This window comes from Loxodonta africana, chromosome 21 (genome assembly GCF_030014295.1).
Source record: "Loxodonta africana isolate mLoxAfr1 chromosome 21, mLoxAfr1.hap2, whole genome shotgun sequence".
Taxonomy (NCBI): domain Eukaryota; kingdom Metazoa; phylum Chordata; class Mammalia; order Proboscidea; family Elephantidae; genus Loxodonta; species Loxodonta africana.
Window position 1 is genome coordinate 3,559,863 of NC_087362.1, and position 19,297 is coordinate 3,579,159.

At 39.2% G+C, this 19,297-nt stretch overlaps 1 protein-coding gene across 1 annotated transcript in view; it reads right to left on the reverse strand.

The window, feature by feature from the left end:
- TENM3 (teneurin transmembrane protein 3) overlaps positions 1–17,818 on the reverse strand; it is a 788,034-nt gene extending 770,216 nt beyond the window's left edge. Inside the window, exon 1 of the mRNA XM_064273551.1 lies at positions 17,746–17,818. The gene's annotated coding sequence lies outside the window, so the exon portion shown is untranslated. The remainder of the gene's footprint in view (positions 1–17,745) is intronic.
- Positions 17,819–19,297: the final 1,479 nt, after the last annotated feature.

A 19,297-nucleotide genomic window follows, 5' to 3' on the forward strand; every position in this document is an offset into this window, starting at 1 on the left:
TAACAAAGTAGAGAGGGAGTCCCTGAGCTGGTGGATGAGAGGGGAAGGAGGGCTCTGTCACCGAGCAAAGGAAGCAAGCACTTCGTGGGAACGCTGCTGAGACCAAATACAGGGGACTGAATGGTGTCTAATGGTTTGGCTACATATTTGCTTGAGCTTCTGTTCAGTCCTGTTTTAAAGGAAAGGCTTCACCTGTGTGATCTCTAAGTTCGTTTTTACTTCTTGCTGTTGTAGTGACCCCAGGCACAATATAACGAAATGTTGCTGGGTCCTGTGCCAACCCCATGATCAGCTGTGGATCTGTCTGCTGTGGTCCATAGGGTTTTCAATGGCTGATTTTCAAAATTAGGTCACTAAGCCTTTCTTTCTAGTCCATCTTAGTCTGTAAGCGCCACTGAAACCTGGTCAGCATCATACCAACATCCAAGCCTCCACAGGTGGTGGCTGCCCTTGAGTGCACTGGCCGGGAAGGTGAGAATCGTACCACTGAACCATAACTGCCCCTGCTTTTTACTCTTAGAACCCTTGAGTCCTAATGGACTAAAACACAGTGCAGAATGAGTTAAATGCTAAATAGAACTACAAACACTATAGTCAAGAAAAGAGATACAAACAACTAACTCTATCTAGAGAATCCAGGAGAGTTTTGCAGAGAAAGTGTAACCTGCTGCAGAAGAGAGAAGACCGCCCTGTGCCGGGGGATCTAGTAAGTAAGCCCACCTGTAGGGAGCACACCCCGCACAAGGGACACCCTAGGAGGTGGGCTTAGAAGGGTCCTGGCCAGACTCTGAAGAACGCACCTTGAATATCATCGTGTTTAGGAGTTCAGGCTTCCCTCTATGGATAAAGGGGTGCCACTGTGTGCTCATGAGGAGGGCAACATGATCAGATCAGGACATCAGGGAGAATACTCTGTGGGCAATCGGAAAAAATGGATTGGGGAGATGACAGATTGGTGGCAAAAAGCCCAGTTGGGAGACATCTGCAGTAATCAAAATGAGGGCTGATGAGAACCCAAATGAGGAGACTAGCAGTGCAGTCAAAAGGAGGGTGGGTACCAGGAACTCAGCGAAGGGGGAGTCAGCAGGACTTGATGACTGGTAAGTTGTGAGGAATGGGGCTGTCTTAAAGAAGGCTCTGAGCTTTCTAGCATATTTGACCAAAAAGGATGATGACGCAATTACAGAAGAAAGGGCAGCTCTTCCTCCTCAGTCTGAGACAAGGTTGACCAACAATACGGTATTGGGAATGATGAAGTTGAGGTGAGAGCCAAACTAATCCCACCCTGAGTTCTCTCTCTCTTACATTCCTATGGAGTAAGCAGCTTGTGTCACACATTTTCAGGCTGAATTCTAGCTCTCTGTTGTTAGTACTGCTTTCTAATCGTTACATGTTTCTTTGGGGCTTCTAAAATACAAGTGATCATGTTTTTATTTTTGAATCTCTTTCTCACAGAGCCTTGGACTCAAAACACATGCTTAATAAATGATAACTTAATGAAGACATTAAAGCTGAAGAAGAACACGGGAGGCTACCTTCCTTCAGAGCTGACATTTCACAGACAAAGGTTTCAAATTTGCTTTTTAGCACAATATTAAGGAATCCATTGAGCTAATAACAACTGAGTTAGCAGATGTTTTGTATCAGACATTTTTAAAGAAACATACAAGGTATATCCAAGTGCTAAGTAATTCCGAAATAGAAAGATTTTTTTTACCCTTCTCAAATTTGTTTTGTAATTATTCCCACTTAATACATCAGTGTATTTTAAATGTACATTATAAATTTGGTTATAAATTTCCACAAAAATTTTTTGCAAATCTTTGAATATTATGATTTATATAGGACATACTTAGGTCATTCCAACTGTAATGTGGAAAAAAGTGAGAGTTTATATTCTTTTTTTTAGTAAGCTAAAATATACTTAAAATGCTGACCCTGTCAACACAATTTTTTCCCCCATAAAATATCCTAGTTATCCGATATCACTAGAGTATGTGTCTTAAAGTAAATTTTAAAGATAAATTTTACACCCCTTGCAAGGTCAAAAATCCTTTATTTTCATGTTTCTTATATATAATTTTTTTTTTTTTTTTAGTTATATACAGCAAAACCTGAGAAAGCCAGAGCCTGTGTAACGTGAAAACCTATCAGAGAAGGAAAATTCAAATATTTTCCACTAATAGAGAGCGATAGAAAAGTGGTAAGACTGCGCCCTGTCAAAGGCGGAAAGCTTTCAACACCAGGAAAATCATGGCAGTCCCGTGGAGTTCCAGCTCTCACAGGTTTCACTGTAAGTACGGGTAAACTGCACCGCACGCAGGACCCTCTTCTTCTTCTTGGTGTTTCCGGGTCATCGATATAAGCACTTTGTGCTCTGGTCAGTGCCGCGTACGCTGCCACTTCCCTGGCTACCAGGAGACCAAACTCTAACAACATATCTTGACTCCTGTCCCTGAACTTACCCCTTCTAACCTGCTGCTGCTCACTACAGCTGACACTGCGTGCCTTGGCTCAGTTCATCATCACAACAACCCCACGTGTGGGAATATTATCATCCAAATTTATGGAAGTTAAAGTAACCAAGTGACAGAGTTGGGAGTTGAATTTTGGTCTTCAAATGTGACTCCAAAACCCACATAAAACCATACTGGTGAGCATGACCTTAACTATAGTGTGCCACCAGCAATGACCCCAATGACTAAAATCAACCACCACCACCACCATGGCACCTGAAAACAATGCAGCCAGGCCACTGTTACTAATCCCATTGCTCAGGTGGGGAAACTAGGCCCAGAGATGAACCACACAGCAAGTAAGTGACACACTATCTCTCCACAAAATAATTTTAAAAAACAGTGAATTTTATTGTTCTTTATATTCAATTAATGTAATGGGTATGGCCTAATCTAATACATCACTTTTAACTTGGATTTTCCTTTCTTAAAGAGTTTAGCATTTGAATTCAGGCAACATTCATATACCAGCAAAAAAAGTATTTTAGTTACAGCTTGTTATGGGAGTTCCCTCAAAATTACAGGTGTACAAGGGTGTCCAGAACCTCATACATTCAGACGACGGTGATCAGATGACAAGCATCTGAAGCAGCTGGATGGACAGGCAAAGGCATATCCACTACCTGCCACCATCTCTTAACCCTTTGCTGCTCTCCCATGAATAATGCTTACTGAAGGCTTGCTGGCAGCCAAGGTTTCCGTTTCAAAGCAGGAAAAAGTGTACTGCAAACTGAAAACATTTTCTTCTCCAAAATGGGGAGAACACAATGATCTTTAGGATAATCCACAATCTGGACGCCAACTCTCTCTCCAAACTCATCACAGGTTTCTTCGTGGAGGGGGTCTCCACTCCAGTCCCCCAGCACACCCACAGCCTCCAAACACACAATGCAGGTCCCGGCTTCTACAGCACAGGTTGCAAACTGGTGGCCCAAGTGCCAAACCCAGCCTGCCGATGTGTTTTGTTTTATATGTGTGTATTGTGTGTGTGTGTGTTTTTCATGAGCCAACATTTTAGAAAATCTAAAGATTTCACATAATTCATGTGTCTGGCATTTCTTGAAAACTCTGACAATCTGGCACCATTGGATTCACCCCCAGATGGCCACAACTAGTCTAGAGGTGCAGTGTAGCGTCCTCTTTTGGGTGAAGCTCGTATCCTTCAGCGCACAGTCCCCACTGCTCACTCTGGCTTTCTGACTCTGAGTCTGTGTCAAAACCATTTATCATCATGCTTGCTTGGTTGGCTTTCTAACGGTAAAGGAATATTTCTCTGTACCCACGTCTCTTTCAAAAGTGGGGGAAAAAAGAGACAAGAGAACTACATATTTTAAGATACATGATAGAATATCTATCTTTGTAGAAGTGAAAATTTAATACGCAAATAATGTGGCCAAGGTCATTCATCTCTGTTGAAAAACTGTTGCCTGCTCCTGAGTTTGGGTTTGCTATCCTTGGTCTCTCTGTTGCTCATTTTCCTGGAATCCCCTCACCTCTCCTCATCAATCCCCTGCCTTTTTCCAGAGATCTACAGTCAAACAGCCATGTCTTTTGTTTTCCCCTAAATGGTGACAACTCTTTGTTGGTACTATATATTTAATGTGAATCCAGGCTATCGTAAAATGACAGAACCATAGGCTTTTAGAACTTGAGTGGTTCTTGGTGATGACCTAAGTCCAGAGACTACAAACCTATTCTGGAGAGGAGCTATTCTCCAGTGAAGACCACTTGACACTGATGTAGAGTGAGGGAAGATTTCATTCCTCATCAATTATTTACTGGCTGACTTCTCAGGGCCAGGACTGTGCTAGAAGCTGGGGGTGTACTGAGGACAAGGGAGAGGGGTCTCTGCTCTCACAGGGCTTTTGTGGGCAAAGCACAACAAAGAAGTCACTTTGCCACGTTATTCCACAGGGAAGGAGCAAATGGTCAGCCTTCATTCTTTTCAGGTCACTGGCTGCCAATGCCTCATCTTGCTCAGTCCTATGGCCGTGGGGTGGGGGTGGGGGGCAGGGGAGTATAAGCCACGTGTTGTTTCACTCTCCTCACTATCCTTTTAAACATTTGTGGGCCTTAGGGCACCTTTGCTGTCTGTTAGTACTTATTGCCTCTATGCCCTCCCCTATGCCCCATAAACATTTCTTCCTTTAGGCTTCCCATAGACCCCCCTTTCCAATGTGCCCAGGACGTTTTAAGGAACTGCTAATGTCTGCATTCTATAGGAAGGGTGCCTGCTAGAGGACTTCATTTTTTTCTCCCTTCAGTTCTCTGGTGCTTCAAAGATCCACGGGCTATTACAATATAATTTGACAAAAGTAGCAACTCTTCCATTCTCTCTCTTGGTTTTCTTAATAATCTTAATTATTATCAGTTATCTCTTCATATTGTGCCTCAACTAGAAATGAAAACCTTCTTGGGGTCTGAGAATATGCCTTATTTCTTCTAATCTTCTCCAGTACATAGTGACTAGGATACAAGGGTACTCTGTAAATAAGGCACACACTAAAAAAAAAAAAAAAAAAGTATATACACATATATAATACACACACACAAACATTCAAATCAGAGCAGAGTTTTACTATATTTATATATACCAAAAACCAAACCCATTGCTGTTGAGTTGATTTCTACTCATAGCAACTCTACAGGACAGAATAGAACTGCCCCATAGGGTTTCCAAGGAGCGACTGGTGGATTCAAACTGCCAACCTTTTGGTTAGCAGCTGAAGCTCTTAACCACTGCGCCACCAGGGCTCCTACACTTACATAGCCTCATAATTTTTATAGGTTCAATGGTAAAACCCGTTGTATCAATTATGACTCACAGGGACTGTAATTTGGTTTCTAATATATTAAATATAAAAGGGGAAATTTTTCAATTTTTGACTGGCAAGTAGTGCATTTCTTTCCCAGAAATATTCTCAAAAGTTTCCTCAAAACAAAAGCATGTTTCATATTTTGGATTTACATTTTGAATACCTTTTATCCACAATCAGTATGCCCACATGAAGAGTTCTAGAAAGAAACTTAATTTGTCTCACCCTCCTCTTCCTGCCCTGCTGTAGTCCCAAGAATTTGCATCAGTCAAGAGATATTTTCCAGAATCTCAGATATGAAGAAAAGAAAAATAGCTGTGTTTATAGGTATCCTGCATAACAAGTAAAAATAGTAGCACTGAATTCAGTATTTTTCTACAATTTCCTAGCCTTAGAAAGTGTATTTACCTATTCCAAGAGATATCCAGTTCTACTGTAAACAGAGATGGAAAGGCGTCTAATATTACAGAAGCAAATAAAGAAGACATGCTATCCTTAAAAGTTGACAAATTTAAAATTTCTTAAGGTTTATATATGGGCAGAGTTTCCTAATTTGTTCTTTAAATAACATTAAAGATATGCTGAAGGTTATCCAAAAAGCAATTTCTCTGATATACAGAGTTAAATTGCTATACAATTTGTTAAGTGCAATGTGACAGTAGTCATTCTCCAATTTGGTACATCAAATTAAATGCAAGACATTAATAAATTTCTCCCTGTGATACATTTTAATGAGTTTTTAAAACGTGGAGAAAACAGCTATAGTACTTTGTTTAGCATTTAAGCTATGTCCATCAGTTTAGAAAAACAACCCATAGAAGTGTGGTAACCACTTGATTCAGTGGTGTTTAACTCCTAAAAAATGTACTTGTTTTGGAGAAATTATTAAATTTTCGGTGATATTACTGCTCAGTATCAGCTAGCCAACCTTGTTATGTCTTAATCTTTGTAATTCTTCCTAATAACCACTGGCATAATTATTTTAAAAACTAATAGACTCATCCATGGATGTGGACACAGCACAGTCCTGCTCTCCTTTAACCTTCTTGTATCAGTATTTATGGGAAGCGAGTTGTACAAAACACATGCACTTGTAATTACATTTGAAAAAAACCCTCAAACAGCTGTGGAGACAGCAAAGATTAGAATCTGATAGTGGCTTAGAATAATGAAGAAAAGGATTTTAAGGGTTCAGCTACAGAGCTGATGAAAGACAGAAGGAAAACCTGCTCTTCAAAACCCTTAATCTGCATTTTTTTTATACAGTAAATTAAAACATATATTCTAAGAATTACAAAGAGTAAATTTGAATAATGTTTCTCAACCAGGCATCTGTTTAAGAGCTGTATCTAAACTTTGCGTTTTACTAGTAATCTTTGGAAATTTGGACAGTAATTTTTACATAAAATACTTGAAGTTCTTCTCTAAATTCTTGTTTTAAAGTTATCAAAATTTGATAATATCTAGTTAGTTGCTAGGTATTGTGAATTTTTTACATCGTGTTTATGCCAGTTATAAGCATCTTGTACCCTTTATGAGGGCTTGAATCAGAACCTGTCATATTAAAGTGATCATGAAAAACAATTTTTTTTAATATTTTGAATTTAATATTTAAGAATAGAAACAATTTTTAAGATTTATTTAACTTTCATTATTTATGTGTATCAATGTATATATATACACATACATATAAGTTTTATATATATATTTTAATTTATATATAACATATTCATTTATATATATAACATATTTCTTTTATGTAATTTATATACAAAACCTTCATGATAACTCACAATATGAAAATTGTACAGAGCTGTGTTTTGAAGTTAAAAGTGTGTTTCAAATGAATATATATAGAAAAACTAGAATTATTTAAACTGTAAAAAAATTGACTGTACTTTCTCACTTGGCAATTTTCATATTTTTATGCAAAAACTTCATTATTTACAAAATGAAAAATCGGCTTTGCTATTCTTTTTAAATTTTTAGACGCTAATAGCCTCAGAAATAAAAGCCCATCTATTAAGGCAAATTAATTGCCCATGATAAATTAATCTTTTTATGTGGCATCACATGTGTTTTATACTTAAAATGTCTCAATTGTCCAAAATTTGATATTTTTCAGTTTTAAATAGGATGAATTTTCTTCTATTTGACTGGCGTCACCTAGATGAAAATGGACATAAAAAATATTAGTACAATGAATTGTGCGTCTGACCATTAAATATGTAATACATTTCTTTAAGAACAAAAAAAGGTCTCCTTAGAAAATGCCACACTTTTATAAACTCTTAGGCTTTACAATAAATTGTTCATTCTAGAACAGGGATAAAATCACACAACAGAACGCTATTTCGTTTTTTAGCCACGATCTAAGAATGCTACAATATGCTCACTATTTTACGAACATGTTCAGAGAAAAGCAACGAACCTCCATATATGTGAGGGCTTCATTTCTGTGTGTCATCATCTTCTTTCTCAAGTTGCTTTCAGTATTACTAACAAGGGAAAAGCTTACAAAGAATTCAGTCAGGCCACAGGCCTTACAGACTACAGAGTAGGCAAACCACTTAAATGACTGAGTACCCTCACAATAATCAATCCACTGGTCATGCGGCATAAACGGGAAAGCACTCTTCCAAACTTGCCTGGCTTCATTATCTTGCATCAAAATATTAACCTCGGGATTTTAGAGGCTGAATCTACTAATGCCTAAAATATATATTTAGACTAAAATTCTACATAAATACTTGATTTGAGAAAGGAACCAATTAACTTTTTAGAAATGAAATAATGGCCAAACTAGTCGTGCTACTTGATAAAACTATTGTGTAAAAGATCCTGGGGTCACAGATTTGGGGGAGAGTGTATAATCCTTCATCAGAGAGTGTCAGGTTATCCACAAAGCTTCCTATTCCTGATGGGATATTCCTTTCAAAGTAATAATGAGGACTTCAAAACTACAAAACACACCTCCACCAAAATTAGCCATTTATACGAATGTTTCTTAATCCTAAAAGAGCCAGAACCCAACCCAGAAAGCCTTGAGATATTTTCCTTTGGAAAAAATATGCAGTGTACATTAATAATTTACTTCAATTCCTAATTCAAATGGTTATGTGCCAGACTTAAAAGTAAGTGTTAAAAATGACCCTAGAAGGTATGCTTTTTTAAAAAATCAAAATAAAATAATCCCTAGAAGGCTTACATTAATAGTATTTTCCAGAAGTAAGAACTATTTATACTTTTCTTTCTTCAACATTTAAAATTTTCAAAGTGAATTACAGCCTTTTCAAAGCTCCAGTGGTAATTACACAGCCAATCCACATACCTTACATCAAATTTAAATGAAATATGTGATACATTAATGATTTGTTTTAAGTAATTCCCATTACCCTTTGCTGATAGTGAAATATAAAATTCTCCAAACTCGATGTGTTAAAATTCCTATCTGAAGTACAATACAGTTCTTATAAGCTGCTTTCATGAGATGATGTGAAGAGAATTAACTGATAGCAACTCATAAAACAAGGACTGGGGCCTCTCCTTCAGACCTTTCATTTGTCACAAGGTATCAAACACCTGTATCGGGAAAATGAACTATTTAATTTGAAGGTGTAGATTTTATATAAAACTTGAAGAAAAGGAGATAAGACTTCTGTCGTGGCTGTACTGACTGAGGGCTGACTCAACTTGCTACCAACAGACTTAAATGAAATGCAAGATGATATGAGCTTTACTGAAATTACTTTAAACCAAAATATCAAGAATTGATGCACCTGAAAACTTAGTGTTCAATCCATTCATACCGTGTGACTTAAAGGTAATAATATGGATACATCATTCACCTTTCAAATTTGTCCTAAATAACTTTTTGGTTATCTGTATGGTGTTGTACAAATATTTATTAATCGCATTGTTCAAGTGTCTAAATTCTGTAAAATGTGATAATCATCAAATTAAAGTATTTTTAATGATTTTTAGAACACCAGATAAATCTGATCATCTTACTTCTTTTTAAGATTCTTTAAAAGCACAGATTAGACTTAGCATGTGTTTTGGCTACTAACGTTTTAAAATATCTTAGTCATGTGCCACAGAGCGTCTTATCCATTTAAGGAGAAACCTGACATTCCCTGAGCAGCGGAAGCATATAAAAGACAAAACCCAGAAGTCTAGATATCTACATTATTTAGATTTATTTATATACACCTTTAGTAAAACAATATTTGCATTTTACAAAAAACACAAAATGAGGTCTTTTCTGTCTGAGACTGCATTTTTAACTAAACTGCACTGTGTTTCAAATGCTTACATGAAGAATTTTCAAAATAAATTTAATTTTCATAATTACATCCTTTGCACTGATTTTTTCTTTAAAACTATGACATATTCATATAATGTACTAATATATACATTAAAACAATATAGAGAGTTATCTAGTGATCAAAAACATGGGATAAAAACAGAAGAGAATATTTTATCTCTGTATTGACTCAAAGTCCCTGGCACACATGTAATTGAATTAGTAACAATTAAAAACAACTTGCTGGCAAATCAGCTTAACAGACCAACATCGTTTACAAAATGTTTGTAAGGCCAGAGTCTTCTCATTCAGAGACTATATATTTTAGAACAGATATAACTACTGAGGAAATTTTTCCTTTATTTAATTTTTTAATCGCAGAAAACAAGGTAAAGTAGTCTATTCATTTTTGGCAAGTAAATGTTGTAAGAAAGCATAAAAATTTGTCTAAAAATGAGGACTAATTTCTGGTTTAATAGGCATATCTTACCTAGGAATAAAAACTAATTTTTGTTTAAATTAAAATTTATTTTAAATGACAAATGTGCTAGTGTCTTCATGGAAGAAAAGTTAAAATTAACTTAAAGTAGAAATATCAACTTATAAATGCATGAGGGGTAAAAAACTTCTTTTTAACTTGCAGGGTAACATTCAGGCAGAAGCTCTCTTCAGCCTTCGCCCCTTTCTGAACCCAAATTCATGGACGGTTTTAAAAAGGCAACAGACACACTCATTCTCCTCGAAGGTCTGATTATTGTCAAAAGCTCTTCTAATTCTTTTGGAATGTTTCCTGAAAGTATGAGTTATCCTGATGGAGATTAATATTTCAGTTATTTTGACTGTGTCAAGTTATTCTCCAACTATCACTGATGCTGTCTGTCACAAAGCTCAGCAATATGCCTTACTTTTCTGACAGTCAAGAGACAAAATATGATGGTTTATACTAAACCTTTTCTTTCTTCAGGATCTAGTCAAAGTCATGTATCTAAGGTACCTATTTACATCACTGGGTTAGTTATTCTTTGCCATATTTCCTTTACCTACATTTGTAATTTGCCTCTTATTACACAAAACTTAAGTGGAAAAAAGTTTGTATTTTTAATATTTATTCCTTCCACTTTTGCATATAAATATAGAAAAATGGAATAACACTGTTCGATATGGTTTTTTTTTTGCTGTTGGTCTTAAGAGAAAAAGTCACAAATTTGTTCCCCTTCAAGAATTATAAGACTGACAGCTTTCTTTAACTGGAAGTTGTTATAAATTGGGGAAAAAAAAATTTATAGCTGTCATCTCCTGGTTTTCATGATTACTATTTAAAATGACAAGCCCTATGCCAGGTTTTTTTTGTTTGTTTGTTTGTTTTAGGAGCTATTTACAGGAACTGGACTCTTGCTAATTTTTCCCACCTACATTTTGAAAAATCCAAATTCTATCATGTAAGTATTCTCATAAACGTTACAATTTAAAAGACCGTTCAGTAAACTGACAATAAACAAAAGGTATGCTTTGCAATAGGCTCACTTTTATTAGTACCGAAAAAAGAAAAGAAAAATCCCCAAATTAATATATTTGCATGTACTTCATGCAAACCATTAAAACACTTCATGCATTTCTCCTTGTAAATTAAAACAATTTAATCCTGTCTTTGCACTCTCTGCATAACATACCTTCCAGGGTGCGGTCCAAGCATATTGGCTCTCCTAAGATCCCATCCCAGCACCGAAACCAAATGCTGAACACGACAGGGATACTGGACAAGCTCTTGAGGAAGGACCTCTTCTTTGGGAACGCCCCTGTTATCAAAAAAACACCTCCTTGTGCTGATAGAGGGTCAACAATTCTAGTCATAAAATATTATCTGAGCTTAACTAAAGATAAAACAGTACAGCCTAGTAATAAAAGGGTAACTTTTTTTTCTCTTCGGGGAAAGAAGGACCACAAGTTCCTGTCATCCTCCTACTCAGGGGTGTTTTAGAACCTGGCTGAAGGGAGACAGTCATGAACAAGCGGCTATCTCTTACTAAGGTATAGCAGTCTGAAGAGGGATTATCATGAGAATCTTGGCAAATGTAACTAATAATGGAAGAAGCGATAGAATGACTAAATTATATTGATTGAATCTTATCTTCAAAGATTAAAGATTAGTGCGCTTTGTAAGTTACCGCCTAGTCTTTTTTTTTTTTTTTTAAATAAATGTGGGTTTTTTTTTTTTAATGTCTCTGATATAGAAAATTACAATTCAGTGTTCATTCCCATATACAGAGAAAGCACAGCTTACAAAATACAGCTGTTTATACATTTTCTTTTCTCCATCAAAATAAATATATACAATATTTGGAATTCCTAGCATTAATTTAAAAAAAAATCAATGTTCTTATTCTCATGCAGGGATCTCAAATGCAAATACTTAAGAAGTGAAAATATTTAGAAGTCAATTTTCTTTTGTACTTACCCAATTAACTTAAGTAACAAAATTTACCCTTTCTAGGCTCTTTTTCCTGTCAAATACACTGTTACACACAGAAAACGCTCACAGGACCACCACAATTTGTAACAGATATAAAAGATACTCATATTCCCTCTCACACACACTGTCCTTCCCGGTCCTCCTCCTCTCCCTCTTTCTCTCTCTGTCCCTCTTTTTGGTTTTGAGGCAGGGACCCAGTAGATCCAGTTATGAAATGGTTGACTATTATTAAATAATATGATCCCGCTCCCCAAATCACAGCCTCCCCGCTCCTCTCCAACTACTCCAACAGAAGAAACACGCATTCCACAATACTTGAAAAATACTTCAACAAACAGTACCCCACAATGACTTTTACATAATTGAATGTGAGATATGAATATGCAAGTGTGAATGGATATATTCACTGTTTTTCTCAAAATACTTTATTTTCAAAAGGAATTCTCCCTCTCTCTTTTTTATTTACATGTTCCAGTTTAAACCACAGGGCTATAAAAGTGGGGGAAGATGATTTTAAAAAACCACATATCGATAAGCCACTCTCAACTCCTAAATGTACAAAGAGAGTAACCATAGTCTGGTGATGCGTTACATTTTACTCTGTCTTTTGGTTTTACACATGGCTCCACGCACGTTAGAACCATCTATTATCTCACTGAAGTCACAAATTTCAGTTAAGACTGCCACCTATCACAAACTTGTTTGGAAAGTCTGTGCTAACCCATCCCTAGCTCTGCTAAGATTCCAAGAAAGTGTCAACAGGGCAGTAAAGCCTTCAGTACTAGTATTATAACTGTTATTATTACTACATGATGTGGTTTCTATCATCTGTGCATGAGGCCTCCATGCGTGTTCTATGTCGCACACACGAATGTGCACCATGACTTATTTAAAGTAGAAAGAAGCAGGTTTGCGGAGACTACTATCTAGGTAGCTGTTCTAACTACCCAGTGACCTGAGCTACTGAATCAAAACTACAGAATAACTTATCAAAATTATTTTGAAAGACTGAATTCTATTGCAGTTTGAGTATATAAAATATTTTCATATTCTAGAGCACATTGCTCTGTTTTGATAGTTTTTATTCTAATGGTTGGCTAAAATAATGTTTTGCAAATGGTATTTTAATTACATTATTTTAGTGTCCAAAACTGTTTCAAATGACTGTTTTTAACCTGAAAACAACCAATCCAATGTAAATAATCTCTCACTACCGAGAAGAAAATGAAAATCTAACAAGAAACAGTTTCAACCAAGTCTTTTTTCCCTAAAAGGAACAATGTCACTGTGAGAAACTTAAGGGCATTATAAAGCTGTTACAACCTTCTTGAAAAATCCTACACACTTTAGATACATTAGAATACTCATCTATAGGAATCTTAGATTCTTTGCTTTTAATATTATATTTTATGGAGACTAAAAGCACGTATCACAGTAAGCAACGCAATACGGACCAAAGCCCAAGAAAATAATAACATGGTCTTTCAGAACAGAATAAAAAGCTGACAAAGCTAAGGCAGACCAGATACAAACAAGAAACAAATGCAAACAGCACAGTAGGGATGATAACATTCACCATCTTTGCAGGTTTCCAAAGAGGATAAGGAATTACCTCCACAGGCGTTACCTTTCATTGTCAGGATTACACCTAGCAGCTGGAGAAACAGTTTAACGTACGCACAAGATATACACCTGTAACTCTAAGACATCCCCGAAAAACTCAACTACAAGGTTGATATAAACAAAAAAGGAAATAACCTAGATAGATGATTACCATTTATAACCCAAAAGACCATAAAATCCTTAGATGAGCAAGAAAATACACCTTAAGGCATATTGTATTTGTAGAAAAAGGCTGTTGTAATTGAAAATGTATTACAGAATTGTTTCCTCATGCTTTATATAATTCTTCAAGAAAGTTCAAATTAGGTCCCCCAAAAGGATGTTTTAATTATGAGAAGTAATATTTTGACCCATACAAACCACCACACTTGTTTGGAAACAAATGACTTCTCAAGACAGAGAAGTATCACAATCAATCACCAACACGTTAATTCTACATAATAAGGCAGGTTTGGATGCGAACTGATCCATCGTGGAACACTGTATCTAAAATTGATTACAACAGCACTCGGAATGAATGCAGCCCTCCAAACCGCTTCTTTGCTCAGAAACATTAATCTCAATTAGAAGGAGAGCTTTATAATGGTAATGCTTGGTATAAAAAAGTATGAAATAAATCAGGTTTTATAAGACACAACAATTAATCAGTTTTGAAGCTAGGAAGTCTTTCTTTTTTTTTTTAAGCACAAAATTTCCATCAGGATTCTTAAAACAACTGATATCCCAAATCTCAAGATTTAAATATGTTCTAAAAGGAGCTCACGTGAAATAATGTGTAAAACTTAGTTGTTAAAACTTTTCAATAACATCGCATTGCTGTAGTACCTTTTCAGCACACTTCTTCATTCTGAGCCACGTGTTACATTTTTCCCTCCGGACTGTCACTCCACCTATGAACACTCTGAACAGACGTGAACACTGGCTTTAACTGAAAATTCAAAGGAATATGGATCAGAGTAAAAGTTTGGTAGCAAATTATTATATTCTTTACTCACATTCCCAACCTCAGTAAAGAAAGTATGTCCAGAAAGTCAAAATGGACATTTGACTATGAAATAAAACACTGGGTAGATAAGCAACATGGAATTGGACGTGTTTAACAGGTTCATACAGAAAAGGTGGACGATCCATTCATGCTGCTGAAAACGCTGGATCACAACATTCCTCCGCCACCCAGAAATACAATTTTTAAGGGGTAAAAAAAGTTCAATAAAAATGAGGTAATATATTTATTAAAATAATCAATATTAATAAACTAATAAAGTTGGCTTTATAGTGCTCTATAGCAGACTTTGAGCATGACTTCCTGGCTTGTTTTCCAATATCACTGCAGGTAGGATAAACTTGAGCATTTCCAAACATACTTTCACAGCTACTGCAATAACCACATTTTTTGACACATCAAGCTCAAAGTTGATCAAGTATTTCTGATAGGTCACCGTACTTACAATGATAGCCATACACTTTTGCCTGGTTTCTTCTTTGCTTGACTCTTTACAAAGAGAATAATTGCTCTTGGCTCTCAGAAGCTAGGCTAAGAAAAACTAGCTTGAACTTGCTAACTGGATTATTATTGTTTAGCTAGGTCTTCTCTCCAAATAAATTTAAAACTTTTTACTCTATTTAGGTGCTTGCTTCTATTCAAAAATAAGCATCCTTATCTTTCTTTGTCTTTATCCTAATAAAGCAGAAAGCAGACTCCCTTTCTAACCAAAAGACTGATGATATGCCTAGATGATCATACTAAGAAAAGCCTCTACAATTTGCCTAAAACGTTTCTTTCTAGACAATAAACACAGCCACGCAAAATGATCAGTTTGAGAAAAGAACTAGTCATAATTCTACCACACATTTAGCTGCTTTATTTCAAATAATCAAGCAATCCCTCACTAGACTTGATATCCTCTGTCTATGGGTTGCTAACGTTAATGCTACTGGTATAAGACACTCAGGTAGTTTTCCAAATATATAAGCACTGGCATAGTTATTAGTACATAAATACATTTTTCATAAAAATTGCCTAGTGTCTATAAAAACATATATTTCTCTTACTCAAAAGAACTACTACCCTAATAATGTATCTATTCTTTTTTAATTATCTAAAATAAAAATATATTTACTGTTAGAAAAAATTGTACCTTGAGTTACAGGAATATTAAAATTCATGTAAGGAAAAGGTGAGATTGTTAAGGAAAATGCAACAGGAAGAGAGATACGTGCAATCCTGAAATACGCACTAGAATAACCAAACTCGTTATAAACCCCTATCTTTGAAGAATTTAGGAATAATTTGTGAATGCCATGACATTTTAAAGTGGGATTAGCAAGTCTTATTTCTCAACTCACCTCTCACTCTCAGAGCAAGAATTAAATATTTGCTCTGCACTTAGATTCACAAATCGAAACTTTCAAGGCTCACAGAAGAATTTCATATATTAAGAAATACAAGCTAGAAGTTTTAGGTAATTAAAAACATATTAATAAAGGCACAAAGCAAGATGATGCAGGCATTATAAAATCTTGTGTTGTCACTGAAATAGTAAAGTCTGTAATGAATTATAAGCACACAATTTACTCTTAGTTCGAAACTCTGTTCCCAATATACTAGAAAGACTACAAATATTTCTCCAGATACTATAGAGTGGGGGAGGGGAATCTATGACTTTTCAAACAAATTCTCTAAGGGAATCAAATCATCAAGCTCTGTTCAGTTGCGATATCATCTTTGGGGGTACTCTTTGGAGCTTTCCAAAGATACCAATCCTGCCTTTTTTGTTTGTTTGTTTGTTTTTTGACCATAGAAGGGAAGGGTAGTGCTTTAACATATTTCTACTTCTAGTGTATAGACCACCCAGTGGATTCTGCCAGAGCCTACAAATATTTGATAAATACATTGTCAGAAGATAAGAAACAGAGAACTATGGAGACGCAGTCCTGTTCTCAGGTATCCCAGTTGTCTGGGGCCCTGAGAAAAGTACTAGGACAGGCAGGCTCTCACCTTTGCATTTCCATTGCACCGACTCAAAACTGCCTGAAACTTCTCTCTAGCTTTAAATGATAAAGACGTCAGAAAACAAATCCATTTGCTGTATTACTCTGTAAAATTACTTGTTACCCCTTCTCCTCAATAAGCATGAACAAGTGACCACTACAACTACCTTAAAGGTGAAGCGGTAAGAAGGGCTTCGAAACTGCACAGAAGTGTTCAGCAAAGATCAGACATAACCCGCCACGACCTAAAATTTTTGAAGCCTTTTCTAATCAGATGTAAAATACGATACGGACTTAGACTGAGCAGCCGACTCATAAATCTGTAATTGTTTTTAAATGCCCAGTCCGGGGTGTTTTTTGTTTGCTTATTTCCAGCTCCATCCAGAGTTCCCAGATCAAGTTTCCTTCCCGATCCACCACTCTGCACCGCAGCCCCAGCCCTCAGCTCTCCTTCCTCCACTCTTGCCCAACTTGGCTCCTGGGCAGTTGGAGAAGCCTCTTCTCCACTTCCCAGGAAAGCAGTGACACCTCGGGGCTTCCCGCCGGCTGGAAGTCCACCAGGATCCTGTCTGACACCCTCCCCGAGCACGCGGAACCTCGCCACACCTGGGGATCACTCAGACCAGAGCAAGGAGGGCTGGACTCCCTGCCCCCACTGAGCACCCAAGCTCTGGGCTGCCTTCCTCGGGGAACCCGGGCTCCCCAGGCCGGGGGCGCGGTGCCCAGCGCCCCAGGCGGGAGGAACCCGCCAAGCTCCCACTAGGGCCGGCAACCTGAGATGTCAAACGCGAGGGAGGGGCGGGGACGAGGAGGCCGGGGGGCCGGGAGGCCAGACCCGCGGAGCCTGCACGCCGAGGACCCGCTCCTTCGCCAGCACGGCTGGCCGACTTGCTGCCGCCTCCTAGAGCCGCTCGGAGAAAGGCGCAGTCGGAGCTCGCTCTCCCCGCCCGCCCGCCCGCCCGCGGCCCGGGCACTAGGACCCCAGGAGGAAGGAGGGCGCGCCGGCGGTGGCGCCGCACTTACCGCGCTCGCTGGCCCGCGCCGCCGGCTCCCTGCCCGGCCGCCGCCGCCGCCGCGTCCACCCGAGCCGCGCGCACCCCGCGCTTCGCCAAATTCCAAGGAGCCGGGCGCGGAGGAGGGGGCCCCGCGGAGGGAGCGGGTGTGGGGCCGGGGGCCGGGGCGGGGCCGGGGAGAACAGCAAGGGTTCCAACTTCCTCGCCTGCCCACCGGCCGGCCGCGGCGGGCCCGGGACGCGGCCAGGGGAGGGAGCGCGCGGCGCCAATGAGTTCACTTTCTTTTTCTCCCGCGCGGTCCCCCTCTCCCTTCCCGCCGGCCCCCTTCTGCCTCCTCCTCGGCCGACGGGCCTGGCCCGAGTTCTCGGTTCTGGGCCCGGCAGCGGGAGGATGGAGGCGAGGAAGGAGGAGGGAAAGGTGAGGAGGCGAGCAGGGCGCTGTGCCAGGGAGCAGGCATCCAGGACCTTAACTGTGTGACGGGGAGATGCGCTGGCCCGGGTGTGCCCGAGCCCAGGCGCGGACACGTGTCCGTGTGTGTGTGTGAGTGTGCCTCTGTGTGTGAGTGTGAGTGTGGGGGAGGCGAGGAGAGGAGCCTACCATGCGCTTCCCCCAGTGCGGATCGCGGGAGAGCCCAATCGCCGGCGAGCTGGACCCGGCTGTGATCATTTATAATCCTGGACTCCTCCGCTCCGCCACTTGTCAAGATGACAGGTACTTTGTTTCTTCTTCTTTATTCAAGACAGATATTCCCCCTTTACTGCCTTTTTCTGTCAAATAGGATTTGCCGGACTGAACCACGTTCGCCGTCCCTCCCTCCTTCCCTCTTCCCGGCCGCGTCGGGTACGGGAAAGCACCGAGGCTCCCATGCTGTGACCAATCAGTGCCTCCACTACTCGTGCCGTGATTTAGGGGTCATCCATGAATAACACTTCACGCTGATGAATGGCTCTTGCCGGCTTTCGGCTCCGATGAGGGGCCTGCCCGCCGCTGATTGCAAAGCAAACACTAATGAACTTACAACACCATTTGAAATTCACACACACACCAACAAAGTGCGGGCGTACGTGCGGGCGGGTGTGTCCTTTTCTTCTCTGGGTGGCGAGGAGGAGCAGCTAGGGGAGGGGGTGGGCAATTGCTTTGGACTTAAGTGGAAACACTTGTGTGTAATCAAACCTCCAACCTTCTTAGAAAACTACTTTTCTTGATCTTCCATAGGGTGGGCATTTCAGGTCAGCTGAGTCACCCGAGCAGGTGGGCGTGCAAGACACTGCGGGGAAGATGGATTCCGAGACAGAGTGTAATTAAGGATTTCCACCCCCCGGAAGGCGGTCCGTCCTTTACTGAGGCTCCGAAAATGACCTGCGCCTTCCCTTCCAGAGCATCCTCTCTTCCGAGACTCAAAATCACAAATGACCTTCTGACTGGGGTGGGGATGGTGGCCCTAAACAGTCCGACTCCCTTACAGACCCAGCCGGGCACGGTCGCAGAAAAAATGTCCGCCCCAGGTTCAAGTGCCAGAACCTCCAATGAGCGCGCACAGGCCAGGGGACAGATTCAAGAGT